This window comes from Salvelinus alpinus, chromosome 4 (assembly GCF_045679555.1).
Source record: "Salvelinus alpinus chromosome 4, SLU_Salpinus.1, whole genome shotgun sequence".
NCBI classification, from domain to species: Eukaryota; Metazoa; Chordata; class Actinopteri; order Salmoniformes; family Salmonidae; genus Salvelinus; species Salvelinus alpinus.
Window position 1 is genome coordinate 85,975,640 of NC_092089.1, and position 10,287 is coordinate 85,985,926.

General features: G+C 42.1%; 1 protein-coding gene across 3 annotated transcripts in view; it reads left to right on the forward strand.

The window, feature by feature from the left end:
- Positions 1 to 454: 454 nt before the first annotated feature.
- LOC139574644 (protocadherin-1-like) overlaps positions 455 to 10,287 on the forward strand; it is a 403,011-nt gene continuing 393,178 nt past the window's right edge. The window contains exon 1 of one of the 3 annotated variants that reach the window (XM_071399399.1): positions 455 to 1,081. The gene's annotated coding sequence lies outside the window, so the exon portion shown is untranslated. Of the gene's footprint in view, positions 1,082 to 3,216; positions 3,346 to 10,287 lie in introns of those variants that run through there. The other 2 variants (XM_071399402.1, XM_071399401.1) reach the window with 2 other exon arrangements.

Here is a 10,287-nt window from a genome sequence, read left to right on the forward strand (position 1 = left end):
CTGTCAAAATGTGTTAGAGTTCATCATGGACCGAGATGAAGGCGGAATATCCAGAATGATAGAACCAATGAGCGGATCAATATCTCTCTCTCTCTCTCTCTATATATATATATATATATATATATATAGTGTATTATTATTATTATCTCTCTCTATGTATATATACATACATATATATATATGAAACAGTGAGAGAGAGATTTCTAAAATGTAGGCTTATGTGAGAAAGATAATGTTAGGAAATCTACATAAATGGAACTTGCTTCGCTCCACCTTTTTTGCTGCTTGTGTATGTATGTATCCGTGTGTGTGTGTATCCGTGTGTGTGTGTGTGTGTGTGTGAGAGAGAGAGAGAGAGAGAGAGAGAGAGAGAGAGAGAGAGAGAGAGAGAGAGAGAGAGAGAGAGAGAGAGAGAGAGAGAGAGAGAGAGAGAGAGAGAGAGAGAGAGCAATCATTTTGAAATCACTTCACTCTCACACACACAACGTGCAGTCGCGCGGTGAGCGGTGGAGCGAGCGATCCCGAGGCAGCCCATAGTTGTGTAGCTGTACAGAGGGTGACTGACAGAGGACCAAAACGCTGGCAACTAATGGACATATAGTATATTGTTTTGTTTTTTTTACTCTGGAACCCTCTGCTACGGGAACATATTGAGGATTAGCTTAGCAGCTGGTGAGAATGTTCCAAACTAAGCACAGGATGCTGCTATAAAAGTGGTCCGGAGACGTACTATATATGGTTGTTTCCGTATCCGAGGAGGGGACAACAAACTGATGTGCAGCGCTTCTGGTCACCAAGTTGTTTTCTGACGGCAATTAACGCACTCGATTTGATATCAGGGGGACCGTCATTGGATTTGAAGGAATAGGCTAACCGTCGTCGGCTGATCAAGTGGATTGTTTGTTGTTGGGGCTTTTTTATCACGGGGAGTGCGTTGTTCATGTATTGTGGATTCCTACTTGCGGGGAGATATTGAGGGCTGAAGTGGCTTCGTTCAGGAGAGGAAAGGGATCGAAGCTTCTAGCCTGGCTGAAGCGCTCAGAACTGGGATAGGCTACTGAGGAGTTCTCATCCATCCAAGGTAGGCTATGAACTTCACTGTCACGACTCAGCACCCATATGATGGCTTTATTGACCGTAAACACGCACATATTATGATTCACATACGAGTAGAGCCAACAAAACAGCCTCGAATCTTACATATTATAATTTCCTGATTTTGATAGTTCAATATTGTGTCCGTCACCTGCCTTTCATAACCTACCAGTCCCTTGGGTAGGCTATGCGATCCATTACGCTCAATACATTATTACATCATATGCAGGTCCGATATTGTGTATTTTCCATTTAATTGGGAAATGTAGCATTATAATGCCGACTGGGGGATAGGTAGAACTAAATGTTCCACAAACGTATGGGGATTTCGGTCCGTTTCATTCCGAGGTTGAACACTTGTTGTTTGCTTTCCGACCGTGGACTTGTGTGTCGGTGGTTGATATTCACCGCATGATCTTTCCACTGATGACTACGGATGTTAGATGTTTTTCCCTACACTCGCCTACTGGTGTTGATTTCTCTATGAGCGACGGTGCGCTTACTCCGTCCACCCTCAAAATGTACTTTCCATATACGCCATAAATTAGCTAAAGCTCCCAACGAAATATATCTCTCTGGGTTCACGAAAACCGATTTTTATGAGGACTTCCAGTGAGGGATATTTGAATTAAATATATATTCATTTCCTAATTGTGTATTTTTTTGTGTGTATACCTCAGCCCAACCGAGCCAAATAGGCATATGAGTTGAATGTAATAGGCTAATAGTAAGGTCATAAATAGCCTAATCAATAGGCTATTTCCATTACAATATATCAGGACAGAATACCCGGCAATAGGCCTATAGGCTAAAGTAGATTGATTGTAAATTCGCCACGAATTGCCAAATAAGTAACTTTTTTTAAATAGTCACCTAATGTAATTTATAAAACAGTCATATGGGTAGCCAATACGCCCTTCCAATACAGCCCCCTATTAGACGCGCTTGTATCACCTGTAGCTGAGTCTTTGCAAATGGCTTATTGTACAGTACCTTTTAAATGAACATTCCCTCTTATTTTAGCCTAGGAGTTTTTATCGACAGCCAATATGTTATAGTTATAACTAAATTGCAATATCTGAACTATATCAGCTATTTTTAAAAGTAGGATCAATGGTGGACAGCTCTCTGAAGCGGCAGCCGTAGCCTTTTCATGACAGCCTCACTTGGCTGTGACATTACTGCGAAATCCGGTCTTTCTGGCTTCTCCCGTTCCAAGCTGTCTCCTTCCACGGAGGCGTCTAACCTGCTAGGCAGGATAGTGATGATGCGGTACACATGAAACCATAAAGATGAAACTCGCACCTCTGAATCGCCTATCTCTTAGAATGCTTTTCATAAAGTGTTATATAGGGAGATTGAGGGCGCAAAGACACACCATTAATGCATGCAATTACCTCATCTCCTCACCACATAATAATACTGGCCTATATCTATTTTTCTTAATTTTCATATGTAATAAAAAAATACAACTCTTGAATGGTGTTTTCCCGATAAGCGGTCATGAACTTGATGACCCTCCCCACCGCAGGTAATTTGGCTATTGTATAGCCTTCCCAATTGGCAACAGGCTGCTGCATTCCATTTAAGCCCTTCAAATAAATAGTCTAAACTCTAAACGTAGGACATCACCGACAAAAACTCCTCTGTAGTAGGCCTAGCCAACGACAATTTAAACAATCCTGTAAATTGTAGTCCGGCGTAGGCTAGTGACTGATGAAGCAAGCGTTAGGGGGAGAAAGGTTTTGGGTTAAAGGAGCTTCATTCAAAGCAACACGATTCCTTCCCCTCTGGCAAAATGCCAATCGCCTCCACTCGTCTTATTCATTTGCATACGGGATTCATGCAATTAAAATCGAATCGATGCTGACAAAGCGTTTCTATTTTACGTTGCTTACATAGCCTACCCGAAAACGTGTCAAAAAAACGTGGACAAAATGTGTTGCTGTATTTTAAACGGGTAGAGGCCTAGGCCTACTGTAGATTGGTCAAGCACACTATTGTGGACTACTCCATTCAATTTGCATACTCACAAGCAACAAAATAACGCAGGTCAGTGGAGTGATTGGTTACAGTCAGCCCACCGGGTTCCATGCAGTTTGAGTTATGCACTGAGGTTAATTATCTACACAATGGCGGATACTTTAATGTCACGCGCGGAGGGGATTCTGCGGGTCTTTCAAGCTCCTCGTTTATTCGGTGTGTTTTACTGCGTATGTTAAGATCAGCACAATCTTGACTCATTGAATCGTGAGTATTTTCATTACGTTTGGTATTTTAAAAGAGTCGGCTTTAATTGTTTGTGCATATTATTTGACAGTAGCCTAGTAAATGATTCAGCTGTGTACTGTAGCCTATTGGCCTTGAGGAATTGTCAGCCAACTAGAGATATGCTAGTCTACATGTGACCCTTTTCCATAAGCGAAAAGGCTTCCCGTGTCTGTTGTTTCGTATGACTGGTTTAATTTATTATTATTTTACTTTTACATGTGTGTGTATTGTTGTAAATTGTTAGATATTACTGCACTGTTGGAGCTAGGAACACAAGCATTTCACTACACATCTGCAAAATATGTGTATGTGACCAATAACATTTGATTTTATGAAGTAACATGTCTTTCCAATTCATTCTCCTACAAATCCACGTCATGATCAGATTTCAATTGTGCAACGCGGCGAATGAGCAGGGAATGTCGAGATAAACTCGAAAAATATATAGGACTTGTTGGGTAGGCTATTCACATTTTTATGTTAAATGAATGATCTGAGTCAACAGGTTCACAGATGCCTTCATTAAAATTCAGAAATGTTGAAATGTCATTTTTTTTTATATTAAAGGTCTTAGCCGTCTACCATAGACCTCGTGAGAATGGGTGTGGATAATTGTCTATGCTTGAAATTATGCATTTCCACAGCATGTTTTGGGTTCATTAAATCCTATTCCAATTTAGTGAAAGTGACTTCCAATTAGGTGTGTTGCCACCACAGCCAGGAAACAAGAGGATTTTTTCTACATAGTAATTTGCCAGAATTAGACCATGTAGGTTACATATGGATATAATCATTGCATTCATTTTGACTCCGGCAACTGTAAATACATATGTTTTCCAGGAGCTCACGCCATGACGTCTGATATTTTCCTAGGTCTTATCTTGTAATATATAAGTAGAGAGTAGTTCCATCTGCCATCAGGGGGATAATCCCAATGTGTTTATACTGCGTGTTATGCTCAATTGAAGACAAGGCGGCATGGTGTCAGACGATATGGAGAGGGGAGTGACCGCTCTGTCTGGTTGAGAGGCTGGATGTTGTGCACCTTGGTATGATCCAAGGAGGCAGCCGAATTATGGAGATCAAACAAATGTGCCGTAGCTCTGGTATTTGTATATCATTGACCGTAGCTAGATAACACCTCATTTTCTCTCTGGAGATGGTGCTAGCTAGTGCATTGGCAAAGAGCAGTCAGTTGGAGCGGTTAGACCACAATCATTCTCACTGCAGTTTATCTCCTAGGCTAGACTAGAGGGAGATAGAGAGTATTCAGTGTCCTGCTCATCCAGACTAGAGTCTTCCAGCCCAGTGTCTCTGCCACAGCACAAGAGACAGCGTCTCATCAACACTTCAGTTACCTCGCTAGTAGATACAATCCTCTACTAACAACCATACGTGGTGGTGAACTATGTTACAGCCTGATATTGGTCCTGTGAGTTCCCACCAGCAGCCCCACAGATAGTCCCAGCATGTTGTGTCTCACTGTACATCATCCTAGCATGCCATATCTCTGCCAGCCAGCACCAGTGGGTGGTGTAGTGGAGCACTTTAGTCTCCATTCGCCCTAAGCAGTCAGCTGTGTCTCGGTGGTGCTATCCCCCTATGGTCTACCTCTTTGACCGGCATAGTCTGGCACACAGGCTAGCAGACAGGCAACCAGCAACAGTTTGCCTGCTTCCCAATAAAGGGGCGAGAGTGATCTGGGCCAAACAATTGGGTTGAATGAAATCGTTAAAGTAATCCCTTGGGTAAGGGACCACCCATCTAGCATGGAGAGAAGCCCCCGTCCAGCAGTCCCCAGAGCGGGGAAGAGAATGGGGGCGATTGTACTGGACAATGACCTGGCTGGATGGGCCATCCAAGGTTGGGTTCTGTTTGGCTTTAGGACTTGCTCACCAACCCCTCTCACCTTAACCCGCCCTCCCACCTTCCTCCATCCATAGGCTCTCCAGGCCAGTTTCTTGTATTGTGGCGATAGAGAGCAGTAGCAGGAGGCTGTTCAATGTGCTCCTCAATTCTGACAATGGAGCCAAATAATATGTGTGTCTGTGATAGATTTAGCTGTCCAAAGTGTTTATGCAACAGATCCCTTCAAACCTGAACAGTTGACAAGCCAGTGTATAAAAAATGCAAAGAGACATGTTCTGTGTGATTGGTACTATGTGGTTTATACATGAAGGGAAAAGTCACTAATACATAAGATGGTAAAGAATGTGCTTGATTGTCTGGAAGAGCCGTGTGTGTACATGTGCCTGTGTGTGTGTTGGTGGGGGGGGTTCCTCTACTTATGTTGTTGTTGGTAACTAGGTAATAACAGTTGCTGTCGTACTCCAAAACTCAGCAGTAGCACAACAAGTTCTAAAACAAATAAGCTAACCTTTTATTTGTTTGCCTTGAGATGTTATGAGGAGTTGGTAGGCGAGTCTTGTATAGTGCAGTAACAGGCCCTGTATTGTGAGGTTACACATTAACCAGGGAGGGGCAGATGTTGTCCGGTGCTCTCTCATAGAGTCAATCATTCCTCCAGTCTGGACCTATGACACTTCTTAACCTCCATAAATGCCACTGTGTAATTAGATTCTTGAATTATTCAGCCTTATGCACATTCCAATGAGGGCTTGAGTGAAGTGTGTGTACAGTGTCTTGCTACCGTGATGCAGCGGCATCGCCATGGTAAATGACTTAGCCAACCGGTCGGCCTGCTGTGCGTGTATCGCTGTTTCTTACACAACTGCTTTTGTGTTGCTTTATTAAGGCTTGACTGTAGTTGGCAGAACCTAGTGGTGCTTTGGCTTGTTCTGGAGTATACCGTAGTGTAGTTAGCAGACCTGGGTTCAAATACTATTTGAAATCTTTCAAAAACTTTGGCGTTTGCTCTAGAGTTTTAGATGTAAGGGGGTTAACTTTTTTTGAACTATTCTATTGGTCCATTAAGCCAGACAAGCTCAGTCAGGCATGTAAAATAGTATTTGAATCCAGGTCTGGTAACTAGCTGGCTGGTTGAGGGAAGGTTGCTGGGGGGTTAGGATGATGAATTCCTAGCCACGGGTTTGAGTTAAAACCTTAATACAACGGTTGTGCGCCGTGTCAGCGGGGAGGCCTCAGAATAGCAATTAGCCTGTTAAATCTGTTAACCTCCCTCAGTGTGGAAGCACAATGCTCACCCAGAGAAAAGAGGGAGAGGGAAAGATGAGAGGAGGGAGGGAGGGAGGAGAGCGAAGGAAACTGAAGGAGGGATGGAGTTGGAGATACAGAGAGAGAGGGAGAACGTGAAAGAGAGAGCTAGAGAGGGGTAGCGAAGAAGGGAGGGGGGGAGAAAGAGTGTATGTAGAGAGAGAGAGAGCGAGATGTACAATGAGGGGATTTGTAATGGGTCTTTGTGAGCAGGATTTAGCGTGCAGCAAGTATTCTAGCAGAGGACACAGCATCACAGGTGTAGGGCAAGTGTGGGTGGCAGGAACAGACAGAGAAATATGAAAGCAGTAATGGTTGTGGAGCATAAAGAAAACAGCCTGTCTCACGCAGTACAATACACAGTTTACAAGTCAATGCCTTTCTATCCTGACATCTATTGGTTTAAATACCGTTTAAAGTTGACAGAATCAAGTGGGTGTGGTGAGAAGGAACGAGGAAGCTACTAGTTTCCAAGGTATTCTACGACAGCAGAGTGCTGTGGCTCGCATTGTTCTCTTTCGAATTCTCACATGTCGCTCACGCACATCTCTCCAGCACTGCTGATGAGGAAGGTCGGGAGAGCTGGCCCCTGTTGATTTAGTAGCCAAAAAGCGTTGTCGCCATAAATCGGACTCCCTGTCCTCTAAATCCTGGACTGCTAATGTTGACAGATAAGGCACTGAAGAAAGCTGTGTTGATGACCCATTGTCATTCAAATATATGCGCTATTGTCTGCCGTTGCTTGTCTGGACACTGGTCGGAGTGTCCCCTCACTCCCCTTTCCAGGAAGGCTGAAAGGGTTAAGGGGTAACGGGGAGGTGGTTTAAGGCAATGCCAGGTGCCAGATTTAGATGTGACTTTCTTAAGTCTGGAGTGTTTTGTAAACGTTGGAGTCGTTAAGGGGCCCTGCCACTCAGAGCCACCAGGGTGTTTCATTTCCATCTCAATGTCAACCTCTTTGCCAGGCCACTCAGTTCGACCAGTCACTCACACACACACACACACACACACACACACACACACACACACACACACACACACACACACACACACACACACACACACACACACACACACACACACACACACACACACACACACACACACACACACACACACACACACGCAGGAACCTTCTATCTCTCTTTCTCAGAGCCCACACTAGCAATGTTTCTCTGCTCTTCTCCTCTGTGCTCGAGCTTCAACAGCTCCCTGACTCTGCTGTTCACATACAAACATGCACCCTCACTCCCTGACACACATTCACAGTCGAGTGAGACTGTTCCAGTGAGAGTCCAGAGGTGTGGCGAAGGATCAAACCCCCCCCCCCCCCTCAAAAAAATGAATGTTTCTCACATTCGTCGAATACTTACAAGCCCTTAACCTACAACAGGTAGACCTTACAGTGAAATGCTTACTTACAAGTGCTTAACCAACAATTTTTTTTAAAGAAAAAATAAGTGTTAGAAAGTATTTTACTAAATAAACTAAAGTAAACAAAAAATTAAAACAAGACAAAAATAGAAAAACAACAAATAATTAAAGAGCAACAATAAAATAACAGTAGCGAGGCTTTATACAGGGGGTACCGGTACAGAGTCAATGTATGTGGGCATCAGTTAGTCGAGGTAATTGAGGTAATATGTACATGTAGGTAGAGGTAAAGTGACAATGCATAGAACATTAACAGAGAGTAGCAGAAGAGTAAAAAGGGGGGAGTCAATGTAAATAGTCTGGGTAGCCATTTGATCAGATGTTCAGGAGTCTTGTGGCTTGGGGGTAGAAGCTGTTAAGAAGCCTTTTGGACCTAGACTTGGCGCTCCGGTACCGCTTGCCGTGCGGTAGCAGAGAGAACAGTCTATGACTAGGGTGGCTGGAGTCTTTGATCATTTTTAGGGCCTTCCTCTCACACGGGTTGTGATGAACAAGTGGGGATCTTCCTGTAGCTGGAGCACGGCTTCTCCAGACTGTCTCCAAGGCCCCCCGGCCAGTAGCACAGAGATTGCATTCCAAATGACACCCTATTCCCTATGTAGTACACTTCTTTTGACCAGTACCCACCAGTGCCCATACCACTATATAAGGAATAGAGTGCCATTTGGGACTCAAAACGAGTCTCTCACTGCCCCTGAGCACCATCCATCATAATGAAACCAGTCAAATCAAACTTTATTGGTCACATACACATATTTAGCAGATGTTATTGGTCACATACACAGATTTATCAGATGTTATTGGTCACATACACATATTTAGCAGATGTTATTGGTCACATACACAGATTTAACAGATGTTATTGGTCACATACACAGATTTAACAGATGTTATTGGTCACATACACAGATTTAACAGATGTTATTGGTCACATACACAGATTTAACAGATGTTATTGGTCACATACACATATTTAACAGATGTTATTGGTCACATAGACATATTTAACAGATGTTATTGGTCACATACACATAGTTAGCAGATGTTATTGGTCACATACACAGATTTAACAGATGTTATTGGTCACATACACATATTTATCAGATGCTATTGGTCACATACACATATTTATCAGATGCTATTGGTCACATACACATATTTAGCAGATGCTATTGGTCACATACACATATTTATCAGATGTTATTGGTCACATACACATATTTAGCAGATGTTATTGGTCACATACACGTATTTAGCAGATGTTATTGGTCACATACACAGATTTAACAGATGTTATTGGTCACATACACATATTTAGCAGATGTTATTGGTCACATACATGTATTTAGCAGATGTTATTGGTCACATACACATAGTTAGCAGATGTTATTGGTCACATACACATATTTAACAGATGTTATTGGTCACATACACATGTTTAACAGATGTTATTGGTCACATACACATAGTTAACAGATGTTATTGGTCACATACACATAGTTAGCAGATGTTATTGGTCACATACACATATTTAGCAGATGTTATTGGTCACATACACATATTTAGCAGATGTTATTGGTCACATACACATATTTATCAGATGTTATTGGTCACATACACATATTTAGCAGATGTTATTGGTCACATACACATATTTAGCAGATGTTATTGGTCACATACACATATTTAGCAGATGTTATTGGTCACATACACATATTTAGCAGATGTTATTGGTCACATACACATATTTAGCAGATGTTATTGGTCACATACACATATTTAGCAGATGTTATTGGTCACATACACATATTTAGCAGATGTTATTGGTCACATACACAGATTTATCAGATGTTATTGGTCACATACACATATTTAGCAGATGTTATTGGTCACATACACATATTTAGCAGATGTTATTGGTCACATACACATATTTAGCAGATGTTATTGGTCACATACACATATTTAGCAGATGTTATTGGTCACATACACATATTTAGCAGATGTTATTGGTCACATTCACATATTTAGCAGATGTTATTGGTCACATACACGTGGTTAGCAGATGTTATTGGTCACATACACATATTTAGCAGATGTTATTGGTCACATACACATAGTTAGCAGATGTTATTGGTCACATACACATATTTAGCAGATGTTATTGGTCCCATACACAGATTTAACAGATGTTATTGGTCACATACACAGATTTATCAGATGTTATTGGTCACATACACAGATTTAACAGATGTTATTGGTCACATACACAGATTTAGCAGATGTTATTGGTCACATACACAGATTTATCAG